The 17,640-nt window shown below is 37.9% G+C and overlaps 1 long non-coding RNA gene across 3 annotated transcripts in view; it reads left to right on the forward strand.

Annotated features, from left to right (window-relative positions):
• Window positions 1–1,190: 1,190 nt before the first annotated feature.
• LOC121668468 overlaps window positions 1,191–17,640 on the forward strand; it is a 77,466-nt gene continuing 61,016 nt past the window's right edge. The window contains exon 1 of one of the 3 annotated variants that reach the window (XR_006017391.1): window positions 1,191–1,526. This is a non-coding gene — a long non-coding RNA (uncharacterized LOC121668468). The remainder of the gene's footprint in view (window positions 1,527–17,640) is intronic. The other 2 variants (XR_006017393.1, XR_006017392.1) reach the window with 2 other exon arrangements.

Genomic DNA, 17,640 nt, shown 5'->3' on the forward strand with positions numbered 1-17,640 from the left:
CTGTAAATCATGTCTTGTAAAATTCCAGTGATGGGGACTTTACCATGTCTCTGGGGAGGTTGTTCTAGTCATTGACTGTTCTCCCTGCAAAACTTTATTTCTTGTATCAAGATTAAATCTGTCCTGGTCTGCAACTTGTACCCATTGGGCATGGACTTCTCATGTGGCTTCTGTCATGAAGAGAGACACCCCTCTCTGTAATTATCCTTTAAGTACAGGGATGGTGTTATGAGGTTCCCACGAGCCTTCTCTTTCCAGGAACAAAAGACCTAACTTCAGTTGCTCCTCTTAGGGCCAGTTCTCCAGCCCCTTGATCTTCATGGTGACACTCCACTGGACTGTCCTCAGTCTGTCCATATCTTCTTTTAAATTTTGGGCTCCAGAAATGAACAGAGTACTTCAAGTGTAGCCTTACAAGTTCTGGGTAAAATGGGATGATCTCTACCGCTGCTAATAATGTTTCTGCAGATGCAGCCCAGCATCCATTTTGCCTTCACTGTTGCAGCCACACACACTGCTGACTCATGGTAAGCTTCTTGTCCCCCAGGACCCCCAGGTCCCTTTCAGTGACACTGTTCCCCAGCCACACAGATCATGGCCTGCTCTGGGCTCTTTGGTTGTGTCATCCCAGGAGCAGAACTTTGCAGGTGTTTTTGTTAACCTCACAATAGAGTTCTTGCTCGCCTGCTCCTTCAGCCTGTCCAGGTCTCTCTGTAAGATGCCTCTTCCTTCTCATGTCTGCCTCACCACCAGTCTGGTGTCATCAGCAAACTTGGTGAGGCTGCTTTCAATCCCATCATCCAGTTCATTTATGAAGATACTTAAAATTATGGGACCCAGTATTGATCCCTGGGGGACCTTACTGGTGACAGGCTGCCAGCCTGAGTGAAAACCATTGATCACCAACCACTGAGTGCAGCCTGTTAGCCAATTCCATACCCAAATCACAGACCACCTATCCAAGCTGTGCCTTGACAGTTTGTCCAGGAAAAGGCTGTGGGAAATGGTGCTGAATGATTTCTTGAAGTCGAAGTAAGCAAGTGCTCTGCTCATGTTGACAGAATATGCTATTTTGCTGTAGAAGGTGATCAGGTGAGTCTGGCATTGGTAAAGGCATGCTGCATTTTCCCAATCAGCTACCTCACTGGGTTTCTACCATCCTACCAGAAGACTTTCCTAAACCCTGCTACTGTGGAGGAAAAGAATCAAGCCATCTGTGCTGTTCATATTTATGTGAATGTTGTACATTTGCATAGGTGCTGGTAAGGCACAGTTTTCTCTCTGTGTTGTCTGTGCAGCCAGCTGTGTGCATGCTGGATGTGTGTATGTGTGACAGGCTGTTCATGTAGCAGGCTGTGAGTGTGGTGTGAGTGTGTGTGTTCTTATTGGGGATTTTGTGCTGAGCCTTGTTGCCAGCTGGACTCTGGAAACAGGGAGCACAGCGGACTCATCTCCATCAGGCTACCCCGTCAAGCAACCTCTAACATGGAACAGGAATCTACAAATCGACCTCATGTGTAATACTGGTAAGAAAAAGGGTATTTTTCTACCGCATGTGAACCTGATATGATTCAAGGGCATATGTGTCCTTGAGGAACAAAATAGGAGTCTGGCTGAGATTTCTGTTTTTTCTTCCTGTTTGCTTTTTTGTCTAATTGCTATTTTAATTCACTTAGCGGTAAAACAGTTTATTTATAGCTGATTGGACTGGCTTATCTTCCAGTAGAGATAAAACTATTTAAAATAATGTGGGGATTAGAGCTTGTTTACCTTATATAGACACCACTTCAGTAGAATTAACATTTCAGTGTAAGAAGTTTCAGTTTTCACAGAGGTCTCTTAAGAGCAATACAGATTTTCAGCAATCAATATTTTCCCTAAAATACCCAGAATAATTAAACAGAAAAGATTACTGCGGGAAAAAGTACAGCACATCTTTACTTATATCACAGAGAGAAATTCTTGGTGGCCAGACTGTGACAAAAATTTTTCACTGATGTGACTACATATTATACATAACAATTACCAAAACAAAACAAACGAAAAAGAAAACTGATTGCTTTCAGGAGAGCTAAATAGATTGTGAATGCTGTTGTCTTCATTGTTGTTTTTATTAGGAAAAGAGATTATTTTGGGGTTGGCTTAAATTCTTTTCTACAGAGGTAGACTCCTTTAAAGAGTCAGGGATTTAGTAAAAAAAACAAGGCAAACAGATAGAGAAAAAAATATTTAGTAAAATGTTTCTGAGAAGAATTTGTACCAATCACCTACTCTAGGGAAGAAAAGAGTAGTTAGATGGAACATAGAAGATATAAACTCAAATCCTTTATTTGTCTGAGGAAATATGGGCCCACGTTACACATAAAAGTTCTCTAATGCCCTAATTATATGGTATTTTGGGATTTCTTGGGCTTTATAGCATGGAACTAACTACAAATTGCACAAACTAAAAAGCTGGAGAAATTCTGTGGAGCCTAATTGTATTTTGCTGGTTTATTTTTCAAGTCAACTCCTTGTTCTCGTCATTTTGTGAAACTTGTTCACACACTCGTGGGTGTAGCATAAAGGTACCACAGAGGAAATATGAAGATAAAAAGTGGCTAATGATGATGAAATGGGTGTGCTTATGAAGTTCTGAGGAGTGAGATGTTTAATCATTTTCTTATATATCAAAATATTGAAGCTGTAGCTACTGGTGTTCTTATTTAGTGTTCTGGGTTTTGTTAATCTTATTCTTGGGGGGTTTTTTACTAGTCTTATCCATAAAATATTAAGGAAAGAGGGAATTAAAGCAAGTTTTAAGGTGACCAAAAATTAGTAGCTGTCATAGTGATTACCATACCCTGTGAATTCAACTCTTCAAAGATTTTAGTTGGATCCAACAAAAGACCACAATGTCATTTAGTCTAAAAAGAAAGATATCTGGATTGCTTTCAGAATTACTTCACTTATTGTCTGTAAAACTAGCCAATCAGTGAACATATTGTACAAATAAACATTTCAAAAAAATGAAAGTTTCACACCTAAGTGTACAGAACAGACTGTATTCAAAAATGAAGGAATAGTGTTTACGACAAAGTTGATAGGAAATTCTTCTTACATAGGATTTAAGATTTATCTAAATATAGAATGATGATGGTGTGTACCTATTGGTAGAAAACTGGGACTTACCTATTTTGTAAATTATCAGTGTATTTGAGAATGTTTAAATAACATTAAATTTATACAATTAATTAGTTATGCAAATAATGACATACACATTATGCTATCCATATAAGCAAATTGGACAAAATTGTATATAAGAACTTGCACAAAAATTTTTTTGGATAACAATGTTTTACTGCATTTCAATACCCATTCAAATTTTGACTTTTATATCTTTTTGGTAGTGTGTCTGGTTTCATTGTACTGTGACTCATTTTTCAGTTTCTCTTTTTCCTGTCTTTAAATTTGTAAAGATAAAACATTGACCTATATATAATTCCTACTGTAAGCTTCATGAAAGAAGTATGATAAGAAGCACTATTATTTTAGTCAAAATAGAATTTCAGTTACCATGAACATTTCTGTGACAACTCAAGGAAGGAAACTTCTGTTATTATTTTTTAAAATAGCTTTCAGGAAAGAGAAAGAGAAATGCTTTGTGAAGAATATTGAGTTGCTGAGTGAGATTTTGTTTGAGGACTCATGAAAATTAGTTGAAAGTAATTAGTTGAGAAGATCCTTTCTGGGGCTATCAACAGAGAACTAAAGAAAAATTACATAAATTAGTTTTAAAAATAATTAATATTATTAATAATTATTAACATTAATATTATGCAAAATTCCAAAATAGAAGCTCATTTTTATTATTTTATCTAGTAGTCTTGTTCCATTTTATGTGATCTCTTATTGTCTACCCTCTTACAATAAGTGAAATTTTGTATAAGTTTTGTTCCATTTCCAGATACCGTTTTTTTGTAAGGCAATAATTACATAAGTAGGAAAGAATCTCTTTTACCATTGTCTTGGTTTAAGACAATTTAAAGAGGTGGACACTCTAAAATGAGTTTCCTCACTTTTGTTTCAACCAATCCCTTTCCATTAATAAGCAACTATTAGGAGAAGATGTAAGGCAAAAAATAACAGTTTACTAACAAATGAAACAGCAATGGGCATAAAATAACAGTGAGTAATCACTAGGTACAAAATTACTTAATCTTAGGAATTCCTTGGGAAGGGTCACCCAAAATGGTGGGGCACCACCCCCTTCCAAGATGGCCCCACTGCTGACTGTGTGTACAGAGACAAAGGGAAAATGCCATCAGACGCTTTCCAATGTGGAGCCTGCCACAGGCAACCACGTGCTCTGGGAAACAAAGGGACAAGATGGAGGAATGTAGGAGCTTACAGAGCAGTTCTACTAGCAGATGAAGACTTGCCAGCGTGCATGGGGTCAGTGCTGCTGCCTGCCGCTTCCTCCTGCTGTCCGCCAGACTCTGCCGGTGTTGGTGCTGACGTCCCCTGCTCTGTGGGCGTGTTGGAAGGGGAAAGGACCACTCTGTCAGAGCTGACACTGGGTTGAAACAGTCACCTGGGACTGGCTCATGCTTCACTGCTGATAGGGTTTGCGAAGTTCCCTACAAAAACCGTTTCTAATAGCGAAATGCAGTTTTTCTGAGTTGCTCTGGTTGTGAGACCAGAAACCTGCAGGAGGAAACCTCCTCCAAAGAAGTGCCTCTGCCTTCAGCAAACACTGCCAGGCAAAAGAGGGAGCTCAGGTGCCCCAGCCTTTTAAGGGCACAGGCACCTCCTGACTGCCACACAATTCTGGTTCTGGTCACGCTGCTGGGCTTTAAAGAGAGAGTAAAAATTTTTTGGGCACACATAGATATGGAATACAAAACCATTTTGGGTTACCCAGGACAATCATAAATTTTAATTGTTCTGGAGTAAATAAATGTATGGTGTTTATTTCTCTTACTGTTTTACAAAATACATAAAGCTATGCCTTAAAGGGCATCCTAGCTTCATTATAGTGAACTATATAAATGAAGACTATTTTTGTAGGAAATGTCTCCCTAATCCAAATTTATTTAAGATCTAAACTTAATGGAAGTGCTATTTTCCCATAGCCAAAGAAGTATCTCCTACATGGAAAAATTGTCAATAATACAGAAAGGAAAGGCAAAAATAGCTGCAAATGTAGTTTCAAATTCTGTCTTAAAATGGACATCATCAAACTACCTTCCTGGTGGTTTTATCCAGCAGGCAAGTCTTTTAAGATCTGCCAGAGAACCTGGTTGTACCATGTTATGGTTTCTTCTTGGACCTTATGCCTGAAGTCTCTTCTCTTGATGTATTGGGTTGGCATGACCAGGGGTCATGTTGTGGCTTCTGGGAGAAGATGCTGAAAGCTTCCTGTATGACCAGCAGAGCCAGTGCTAGCCAACTCCAAGACAGATGTACTGCTGGCCAAGGTTGGGCCTATCAGAAATAGTGGAAATGGTGGTAATGCCTCTGTGATAACATATTTAACAAGGAAAAGAAAAATTTTTTGCAGATGTAATTGCGGCCAGAGAAGAGTGGAGTGAGAACATGTGAGAGGAACAAATACGCAGATACCAAGGTCAGTGTGAGGAAGGAGGGGCAGGAGGTGCTCCAGTCGTTGAAGCTGAGATTCCCCTTCCGCTGTTGGTGAAGACCATGGTGAGGCAGCTGTGCCCCTGCAGCCCATGGAGATCCATGTGGAGCAGATATCCACCTCCAGTCCCTGGAGGAAATCCACATTGGAGCAGGTGGATGCCTGAGAGAGGGCTATGAATCCGTGGTAGGCCCATGCTGGAGCAGGCTCCTGGCAGGGATCTGCAGAATCCTGGAGAGAGGAGCCTGTGCTGGAGCAGGTTTCCTGGTAGGACATGTGACCCCATAGAGGACCCACGCTGGAGTAGGCTGTGCCTCAAGTACTGCACCCTGTAAAAGAGTGACCCACATTGGAGCAGTTCATGAAGAATGGTTGCCTGTGGGATGGACTCACTGGAGAAATTAATGGAGAACTGTCTCCTACGGGAGGGACTCCATGCTGGAACAGGGTGAAGACTCTTTTTCCTGAGCAACAGCAGGAAAAATGTGTGATGAACTGACCATAACCCCTATTCTCTGCTTCCCTGCACCACTGCTGGGGAGGAGGTAGAGCTGGGAAGGAGGGACAGGTGGTGGAAAGGTGTTTTTAAGATCTATTTTACTTCTCATTATCCTGTTCTGATTTTGTTAGTAATAAGTTCAATTAATATCCCAAAGCTGACTCTGCTTTGCCCATGATAGTATTTGGTGAGTGGTCTCTCCTAGGCCTTGGAACTCATGAGCCTTTAGTTGTATTTTCTCTGCCCTGTCCAGTTGCAGAGCAGAGTGATAGAGCAGCTTTGGTGGGTGCCTGGCATCCAGCCAGGGTCAACCCACTATACTTGCCTATATATATGTAGTTAAGAATTACAGGAGTATAGCCAAAATTATAAATTCTCCTGTTAGATTTGAATATTTCCTTGAAATGTTAACTATGCTTTTATACTAATTTGCAAATTATTTCCTGTTTGATATTACTTTCACCATTCCTTTTTCATCTCTGCTTTCTTTTTACTAGTCTTGTTTGCACCTTGATTCAGGCAGGCACCTCTTCTAATCGGATCCTAACATCTTGTATTCATTACTTCCATCACTTTTTCTTAAATTGTTATAATTTTCTTTAACTTTTCCTTCTCATTGCACATTTTCCCCTGTCTTTGTTGTCCAGCCTATTCCACATATAATTTGTTGCCAGATACTTGCATTTGGACTCCTAGTCTCTCTTCTGAGGACATGACTCCCAAAACATCATAAAGATCTATTGGAATCCTTACAGAGTAAATCAGCCAATTCTCATTGTGTTGAATGGCAAAATCTTTTTTTATTATCTATAGCCTTTATTTTTGTCATAAAACAGAGTGAAACCACTTTTAGTAACAGAAAAAGAAATTATTTATACTGTGGTTCTTTCTTTTTTAAGAAGCAATAAATTTCATTATAGTAATGTAATTTTGAGGGAATGAGGAAAGTTTTAGGAGTCTATTGTTGTCTTTAGAGCTATCACGTTATTCAGTATACAAATGAATAGTAAAAAATGCCAAAGTAGTCTGGAGTCTGACTAACTACCCAGGAAAAAATGTTGCACAGTATACAAGTAAACAGTCTGACTTCAGTCAGGAATAATAGTATATTAGGTATAATGGTATATGGTCTCTTCTTTCTATATTGAACCCTACTCTACTTCAAAGCTGTCATGGTTGGAGCCTGGGTTAAGCCTCCCAAGGGCTTAACTACATTAATTATTTACTGCTTGATTTGTTCAGAGAATTGTCATTGCTCTGGGCCTCATATGAAATCACTCTTCTTCAGGGTCACTTGATAGAGAGGTGTTACAACCAGACTGTAATTTGGAATGTGTATATTCTCTGAAATCTCACAACATCTAAAAAGCTTGTGTTTCTTTCTTATTAGTTGGTGGAGACATTGCTGTTATCTTACTAATAGCATCCGTTGGGATTGATGATGTCTATCTTCCCATTTTATTACAAAAAGCTGTATCTCCTGTGCAGGACCCTTTTCTTTATTTTACGGGAAAACTGTCTTTCAGATGGATTTGGACTATTTTCTTCCCCTTCTCAAAAACTTCTGCTGCTGTATTTCTCCACACAATAACATCATAAGTGTGTTTCAGGTGTTCCAGAGCTTCACCCTGTTCCAGTCTGAATCAGTACATGGCAGATGGTCAGGCTGTGTTTCCACCCCTGGGGCAGTCGATGACAGGTGTACCGACCTCCCCTCCATGTGAAAGCAAACTGTGGCCTGAACTGCCACAAAAGGAATTGAGAAAAACTCTTTAGCAATATCAGTTGTGGCCCCACTTGGCTGCCTTTGACTCCAGTTTGTATTAAAGTTCCAGCATGTCTGGAGCAGCAGAACTCAGAGGCAGTGTGACTTCATTGAGGCCATGATAGTCTACTGTCAGCCTCCATTCCCCATTAGAATTTCACACTGTCATATGGGGCTGCTGAAGGGTGTGAGCAGGTCCTGCTGATCACACCTTGGCTTTACAGTGAATGAATTAATTTATGGGTGGGAGTAATGGAGTTTTGGTTGGTGTGATATTGCCTCCAGTGCGTCATCGTGGTAGTTATTGGCACCTGCTGTTCTTCAACCTTCAGCAACCCCAGAACAGAAGAGCTATCAAGAGACCAGGCAAGGTAGACAACTGTTTAATTTCCTCTGTCTCTGCGGCAGTTATACCAAAAGCTCACCAGTACCCTTTTGGGTCCTTGAAATATCCTCTTCTGAGATGTTCTACGCCAAGGATGCACAGATCCTCTGGGACAGTCAGGAAATCTTTTTGTATCCCTTGCAGCTCACTCAAGGTTAGAAATTGAGTGGTGGTTGACTCTTCTGTCTCTTCTTCCTTTTCCTGTGATGGCCCTTGGTAATGGCCTTGGTAATGGCATTGAAATAGCCCTCGTGATGGCCATGCTTCTTCATTCTCTTTTCCTTCTCTGACCTTCTTGTCCTCCTTGACTGCTTTTGCTAAACCTTTTTTACAGTATGACTTCTGCATGCATTTCTTCTGTTTCTGTTACAGGAGAAACTGACACTGGCACATGTTGATTCTCTGGTTCAGTGGCAGATCTGTCTGGGGTTTAAAGCAGCCACACTGTCTGTCAAAATGGTTAGAATAGCTGCAGCGTGTGCTGTCTTATCATCAGATCCAGAGACCTTCTCCCCCTGAGGGTACTGAACAGCGTTGAACATCACTTGATAGGCCTGGGCCAGGCGCCAGCATGTTGCAGTGATTTGAGTCCTCTCTAGGACGCCAGGTTGACAGCACACCTTTTTCAAATATTTTACTAGTATTTTTGATTCTGCACTTGTTCAGGGGTAAGGTGCAAACACGTTGGAGGTGCCCACTGCCCTAGATACTTGCCCCTACCATCCCACACACCCTGCCACCCTTTGGGAAGATCTCTGGGTGATATTCTTACTTAACTATCTGACCTTAAACAAGACCTGAAACATATGCAGCAACATGCTGGTTCCTAGCAAAAAGATCAGGTTGGTTTCAAGGGTGTTCAAAGGATATTCAAAATCTTTAAAATTTTCAAACACTATGGTACTCAGCCTGGAGGAGAAGGAAGGAAAAAGAAAGGAAGATGTAGAAATGTATCTCCCCCACAGGTTGTCTTTCTGAGGAGAAAAGGCCACAAGTATGATTATTAATCATTCCCAGCAGATCATTGCCAGTAGATGAGTCCCAAAGTACAGAGGTGTTTGCAATACTGAATACGTTTACTGACCAGCAAATATCATAAGCCAATACTACAAAATACCCCTCAGTGATAATCCTGGCCCAAGCCCCAAGGACAATAAACATTACCACAGGGGACACATACTGCAAGTAAGACACTACTGCTATTACAGTACAAAACCCTGGGATAAAACACAACTGTGAGAGCAAACAAATCAACATTATAACCAGCAACTATTGAACCAATGCAATGAACATTTATAACAACTTTCATTTAATACACTGTGGTCAGATCTGTCATCTCAGCCCGTTGTGCCTCACACTGGGCACCAAAATGGACTGTTGCAGTTGAAACCCAGCTAAGCAACTAAGCACCATGCAGCTGCTTGCTTGCACCCTCCCCCTGTCCCCAGTGGAATGCAGAGGAGAATTAAAAGTAAAACTTTTAGGTTGAGATAAGAACATTTTAATGATTGAAACAAAGTAAGATATAATAATAAAAATATTAAATAATAATAATGATAATGAAAAAAATAAAACTCAAGGGAAAACAAGTGATGCACAATAAAATTGCTCACCACCCACTGACCACTTCTAGACCCTGTCCTACACCCTGATCAGGCCCTCTTCCAGATAACTTGCCCAGTTTATATACTGGGCATGATGTTCTATGGTAAGGAATATCCCATGGGCCAATTTCGGGCACCTATCCCAGCCATGGCCCCTCCCAGCTTTTTTTGCATACCTTCTCACTAGCAGAGCATAAGGCATTAAAAAATCCTTGATTTAGGATTAACACAATTTAGCAACAACCAAAACATCAGTGTGTTATCAACATTATTCTCATACTGAATCTAAAGCACAGCACTGTACTAGCTACTGAGATGGAGTTGAGTCTATCTCAGCTAAAGTCAGGACACAAATCTATTCATATATGCAACCACTTGTTGTTAACAGAATTTCACCATATAACTTTAAATATTTATATTTATACATGAGTATTCATCCATTTCCATGTATTTATTAAAGTAATTTATACCTGTGGTCCTAGAAGAGGGTTTGTGATAGCATATTTAATAACTGAAGACAAAAGTTCATCGCTCAGTTAGAAAGTATAGCTAATCAAGCAATTACTAGCCATTGGCAAGGTAAAAAGTAATGTAGCTTGATGCTGGAAGGACAGCCTTTGAAAATGAAACACACTCTCAGTGTTTGATACTGAAAGTGCTGTATAAAGGAATAAAATGTAATGTGATATAATTAAGGTAAAGCTGAGGTCAAGTATCCTTTAAACTGAGATTAAGCATATTATTCATGACAGTGCAGGCATCATTAGACATGTATAATGTCTATGAAGAGGAAGCTATGTGAGAGGACATCAGTAATTGAGCTTGACACCAGTAAGCCAATTCAGATTTCTTTTGTAATATGTAAGAGATATAAATCTTCAGGAATATTATTTTGTGATGGAACTGAAAACATAAACCTGTGCAACAGCAAGTCAGGGACACAAATGTCTATACTTACACAATAATTCATGTGTTATTATTTTGAAATTGATAAATGACACACACAGCATGAACAGAAAAGTGGGAGGTAAATTTGGAAGGTAAAGAAATAAATGTAAGAAAGAAAAGGATGGGAGGAAAGAAAATAAAGATGAATGTCTTTCCCCGGTACCATAAACCCAACTCAACAATTTCAGGATGAAATATGAGAAGGAAGCATAATGAGAAGAAAGGTGAAAAGAATTTATGAAATTCAGTAGTTAACTGATGTAAATTATGCAGTCTGATTCTGTTAAAGTGTTATCACCAGATGCTATGAAAGTTTAATATCTTATGTAAAATGGTAAATATACTTTTGAGGATAAATGACGCCTAACAGTTTTGCCCAAGAGAAACTAGACTCAACCTTTTTTTACTACAATACTGTCACTTTGCTCCCAGGGACATTTTGTCATGGAAGCCTTGTTAATTTGTGACAGGGTGCTTGCAAAGGGCAAAGGGGCATATGCATGTCAGTTAATATATTTTAAAAAAATAGTAATGAAAGGTGTTGGAACCACAGGTGTAGATTAGATTTAAAAGGACAGAAACACTACCAAAGTCCTTCTTTGATGCTTTGCATGCATGTAATTACTTTTCCTTCTCACTTCCTTTTCTTTAGCTGTTCTCTTAATTAATATCTATGTGGTTGGGTTTTTTTGGGGGGTTTTCCTCCCTTCGCTCCCCAGATTACTATTTCTTTGTCAACAGTTAACAATTGCAATATATCTATATCTATGTCTATATCTATATTTACATCTATATGTCTATATATCTATATCTATGTATCTCTCTGTCTCTATATATAATGTAGTGTTCCACTTATCAGATTACAGACAAATATTTGACAGCATTTACAGACTGTATGAGGCCATGGACATGTTTTTTTACAAAATACTTTTAGTGAAGACTTTTTTTCCATGGTCATGGAGATAATTTCTAGTATGTTAACGATTTTTTATCATTTAAATATATCTATTATATATAAGTCTATCATCCTGGATGCTGAATTGGATATTAATCAAACACATATTTGAGAGATGAAAGAGATAGCACAATGTGTCATCCAATACCAGAAAGAGAATCACTACAAATTAAGAAAAAACAAACAAACACAGAGAACAATGAGAACAAAGTCTGTAAAAAGGGCATTTAAATCCATTAATTTAACCTAGCTGGTAAGTATAAAGGTAATGAACCATAAATAAGAGCATTTTATGTGTAAACAAAAAAAAATAAAAATACCATCTGCCTTGTTGCAGGATTTGCACAAGTCAGATTAGGTTGTATTTTTTACCAAATATCAATTTATATTCTTCTAGATGCAACATACTTTATTTCTGAACAGTCATACTTGTATTACATAGTAGCATAGAACACTTAAGAAAATCCATGTTAAATTAGAAGAATATGGTGATATGGTTATGCCTTTTGAGCTCAGTCAATAAATATACAAATACACCTATTAATCATGCATACATAATAAATATGCATCAGATTTCTGCATTATTATTTGAACGCTCTCAGTAGTAGCTTCAATTCAGGAGTCAACTGCCCTCCATTATGTATTAGCTAAACAGACAGACATTTATACTGAGTAGAGGACATCTCTAGGTTCCCTCATATAATTTGCTTATAGGGCTGTATCATTATTTGGATGCATGTGATAAACAGGAGAGGCATTAATCATTGCACTGAGAGGAATGAAGTAACAGTGGGATTTAGCTAGTGCAAGAAGATGGATTAGCTCTCTTCTGTAGACTCTAGTTTTGATATCCGACTGTGGGACACCATGCTTACCCTGCATCTCTAAAATGCTTATCGCTACTATGTAACACTTATCAGCCCACTCAACCTCTGCAAAAATTTTAAGTACAGTAATATTTAGCTAGGAAAGTTAAATTATAATGAATCATGGAGGGACACGGACAATGCAGATATTAAAAATGCTATATTCTGAGAAATAACAGAGATATTATTTCTAATTAATTTATTCCAGACACATCATTCGCTCTTTTACAGTTGCAATTCTTCCTGAATTTTCACTGTAGACTATTTCTTTTGGCTATTCATTATTTCTTCCAGATAAACTAAAATGCAAGTAATTTTATGTACAAGATGTAACTTTTCTGAGCTTCTTATTTATTTATAAGTACTGTGTATAAGATCTAAACAGTTATATTTGAGTACTTTTAATATAGTTTTCAATGTTCCTCTTTCATTTCTCAATTAAGAAAAAGGCATAGTGGGGTAGTAGGTGGGCCATACTTGAAAAACGCCATTATGTAATTTCTTCTTGTATTAAAAATATAAAGCTGTTGAAAATATATATAGTGAAGAGGACTTGCAACTAGCAGCTAAGGCATCATTCTTCTACAGGATCTCTAGCTGTGTTCTGACAATTCTGGCCAAGTTCTTTTCAGGATCTTCTGCAGGAATAAGCACAACTGATATATTTTTATAGCTGTCTTGTGTTGATAGCCTGTTCTCTTAAATACTTGAAAAAAAATTTTGAGAATCTGCTTCTCAAAGAGAGCAAGCATAAGGATTTAATTAAACCCAGTAGATTCTTAAACTACTTACCAGAAATTAATATCCTAAAGATAGCATGTTCAAGTATTTTGGGGCACAGATAATCTTGCCTCTGACAGCTGGAATGGTTTGCTGATTAAGTCAAATAAAAAGCAGTTGCTACATATTAGTGAATATAAGCAATGTACTTTCAGTGTTGCACTAATCAAGTCCTCAAATTTGTAAACCAAAATTAATGTTCTATCAGCAATGTTCAAATAATAGTTCATATTATGTTTTAAATGAGAAATAGTCATGTTAATTTTTTGATTTTTTTTTTCTCTATTGTTCAATATTTTTATGTAGTTAGCACTTTGACTTCATTAATATCTTCCAAACAGGGTACAAATTGTTGGTATGTTTTACAGAAGAAAAAAAGAAACATCTTGAATTCTTTATTATTATGTTTTAAATTGTTCAGTGAGAAAGATTTTTCTAAAACTAGTTTCTTCAAAACTTATACATATAAATCTGGTTCAGCAGAAACAGATAAAACTGCTAAGCTGAGAACAACAAATAAGTGCAGACAGACCACTCCCCCCACATTACCTGACATTTCAAGACTGAAATATAACTTCAAGACTGTCTTGAACATCTAGTGTATGTTACACTGCTTCTTCCAACTCCACAAAATTTGAAAAATTTCTTAGCAAGACGTACATCAGAGCCAATGCACACCTCTAAACATTTGTAATTGTATAGCAAGACAAGAAGATTGATCAATAATATTTATAAATATGAAGAAGGGCACTATTTGTGTTGCTCACTTAAAGAATCAAAACCAGCACAAAGTTATTTTTGCTGACTTGAATGAGTAAAGAATTAGTGCCAGTAAGAACACTTCTTTTGGAGGTCAGCAACTTGGAAATGCTAGACTATCTGCCATTTAGAGAATTTATAAGGAATTTAACTTAATTTTTTTTATTTGCTAGACTTAAAATTTTTTTTCAAATAATTTTAATTTTCACAAAGAGTGAATTAGAATAATAAATTCTTAGAAACAGTGTCAAATTAGAAAATCTGATACTTATATATATTCTACATAATCTGATATTAAATCTGTAAGTATAAATAAAAATACAAAACCCATAATAAATATAAATAATACAAATAATATAAATAATATAAATAATATAAATAACATAAATAAATAATAAATAAATACTGAGTTCTTTCATTAATGCATCCAGTTTGGTGTGTTTATTAGTAAGTTATCTACTAGCAATACTCTTCTAGAAAATACTGTTCTAGATTGTCTAGTTTTACTTTTCCAGTAGTACATAAAATTTCCAAGCTAATATGACATGAAAAAAATTAAGTTCCAAATTGACAGATTCGTGGATGATATGAGTAAGATTGCCGTATTGGAGCAGAATAAATAAGGCCAATGGACTTCTTGAAATTCAACTTGTAGACTACTTCTATAAACATTGTCCTTGGGAATTGAAGTTATCATCCATAAATTCTATCAGCTTGAAACAGAGTGTGAGCATGAAGACATTCTGTGCTCCATGTGTAACACAGGGAGTTGATATGTCTTCCAGCCTAAGGATATTATTCTCTTATGTTCTGGTTATTTTTGTCCTTTCTCTCTCATCTTTTCTCCTAGAAAAAAAAAAATCTGTATTTTGTCTTTTGTTTAATCGGGTTTTTCAGCTACCCACCTTCTGTTCATTGTGGGCAACTTTAAACCAATCGTTCTTAATATAAAACTTAAAAACCAACTTTCCTATGCTAATCTAACATATTTTCTCTCATGGCAATGATTTACCTACTCATTTCTGATAGGTAAATCTTCTGTACTTTACATAGAAGTGGAGGACAATGGAAGACAGTAATAAGCCTTGAACCTGATCTCTGCAAAAGTGTGATGTGGAGTTGTTATCAACTGGACTGAGCATTAGACTAAAAAGCAAAATATTATTTGCATTTATGGTTATGTTGCTGCTGTCTGTATAAAGAGGACTTCAATATATAAAGGAAAAGTACAAGCAAGACAGAGAGAGACTTCTTTCCAAGGCCTCTATAACAGGGTAAGGGACAATAGGTTTAAACAGAAAGGGTAGATTTAAATTGGACATAAGAAGACATTTTTTATGGTGAGGCTGGTGAGACACTGGACCATGTTGCCCAGGGAAATTCTGGGTTCCCCATCTGAGGTCAGGCTGGATGGGGCTCTGTTGGGGTCCCTCCCCCCTGGCATGGGGTCTGGGGGGAGGGGACCCTGGAGCAGAGGCACAGCCCACAGGGTTTCCCTACTCCCTGGTCAATCCTGTTCCCCACTGGTTATTTTGTGTTCCCCTGCCCGGGAAGGACCCTGGTGGTCCCGTGATTGCCGGAGCTCTTCGGCCGTCCCCCAGACATGTGGCTGGAAAATAAACATCTCTGAAACTTCCATCAAGAATCGGTCCCTATTTCTTTCCATGGGCCTCGCTGTCTATACATTTTGCAGAAATACCCGCTGCAACAGGGCTCCAACAGGGGGCTGAGGTCATCAGTCATTTTCTCTGCTGCTCCTTCCTCCTCAAGGAGAGGACTCCTCACACTCTTCCCCTGCTCGAGTGTGGTGTCCCTCTCATGGGAACCAGTTCTTCACAAAATGCTCCAGCATGATCCCCTTCCACAGGGTGCAGTCCTTCAGAAACAAGCTTCAGAAACAGGGTCACAATTACTGCTGGCAAGCCTGCTCCAGTGTGGGATCCTCTCTCCATGATTCTGTAGATCCCTGCCAGGGGCCTGCCCGGAGTGGGCTTCCCACAGGGTCACAGCATCCTTTGGGCACATCTACCTGTCCAATGTGGGATCCTCTAGGGGCTGCAGGTGAATTTCTGTTCTAGCACCTGAAGCACCTCCTTCCCCTCCTTCGTCACTGATCTTGGTGTGTGTAGAGTTGTTTCTCTTACATATTCTCAGTCTTGTGGTTCCACAGCTTTTTCCTTCCCTTCTTAAATACATGATTCCTGAGGTGCTAATACTGTCACTGATAGGCTCAGCCTTGGTCAGCAGAGCTGGCATTGACCCCATCAGACCTGGGGAAAGCTTCCAGCAGCTTTCACAGAAGCCACCCCTGTAGGCCCACTAACAAAACTTTGCCACGCAAACCCAATGCAATGGTGCTTGTAACAGTGGCCATATTCAACTAGTGTTATTTTATTGTCAAAATCCATGTAAAGATGGACTGGTAAAAAAGGCAATAAATGATTGGCATGTGCTCTTAGTTTCAGTTATAGTTTAGTTTCTGTCATAATTCAGTGAAGTTGTGCTGAATGTCACTGGATGTCAGAAATGTCAAGACTTTTAAAACCAAAGCCAAATCCCAAGATGCAAACTGTAACATCAAGGTTCATAGCACTGGCCACCAAGGGGTCTGTTTGATCTTCTCGAACATAAACTGGCTTCAATTTTCATTGAAGTAGGTGTTGTTTTTATCATTTTTAAACTCTTAAAAAAAAAAAGAAAAGGTAGAGAAATCTTTCAGTAAAACCTGTCACTGAGAATAGAACAGCAGCATGAGCATCCAGATAAAGGATTTATTTCTCATGTCATAATACATACTGTGCATCTGTACCATAACCTCACCTAACATAAATGTTCTCCATTGTTAAACATTTCTATGTGTGAAGCCCCATCCACAAAAAAGAATTTTGTTATGATGCAGCTTCAAAAAATGGCATTAACTGATAACTTATTCTTTCTCTTAAATAAAGCAATTAATTTCTTCTGCTCAAGTCTATTCAGTACTGAAGGCACTAAAAGTGGACAGTCCTCCTATCTAAATAACTTTGTATTTTGTATTTGAAATCAAATTGTTTGTAAGTGTTTAATAGAAAATTCCACAATGTTAGTGTGACAACCCTTTGAAAATTTTTGGCTAAATAGAATTTTTTCCTTATTTATTTTCTCCTTTGCAATATCTGAAATTTGCTGCATTTTTAAAAAGTTTGTATTAATTAATAATTCTGAATCTTTATATAAATTTCTCTATTTATTTACACTGCTTACTTTTGTTGTTTTCTATAATTACAGGCAAATTATTTCAATAATAAAAGAAAAAAAAAGGATAAGCCATGTTAGTAGATCTAATTAGTTCTTGCTTATCATTACACTATTCAAAAGAAATGTATAACACTCACAATATCTGCAGTGTATCAAGAATTCTTACGTTATTTCTAAAGAAATAATACAAGGAATTTATTGGAGAATGGATCTCTGACA

The sequence above is a fragment of the Corvus kubaryi genome, unplaced genomic scaffold (genome assembly GCF_017639235.1).
Source record: "Corvus kubaryi isolate FWS band 111438036 unplaced genomic scaffold, C.kubaryi_AGA036_p1.0 37385, whole genome shotgun sequence".
In the NCBI taxonomy this organism is placed as follows: Eukaryota; Metazoa; Chordata; class Aves; order Passeriformes; family Corvidae; genus Corvus; species Corvus kubaryi.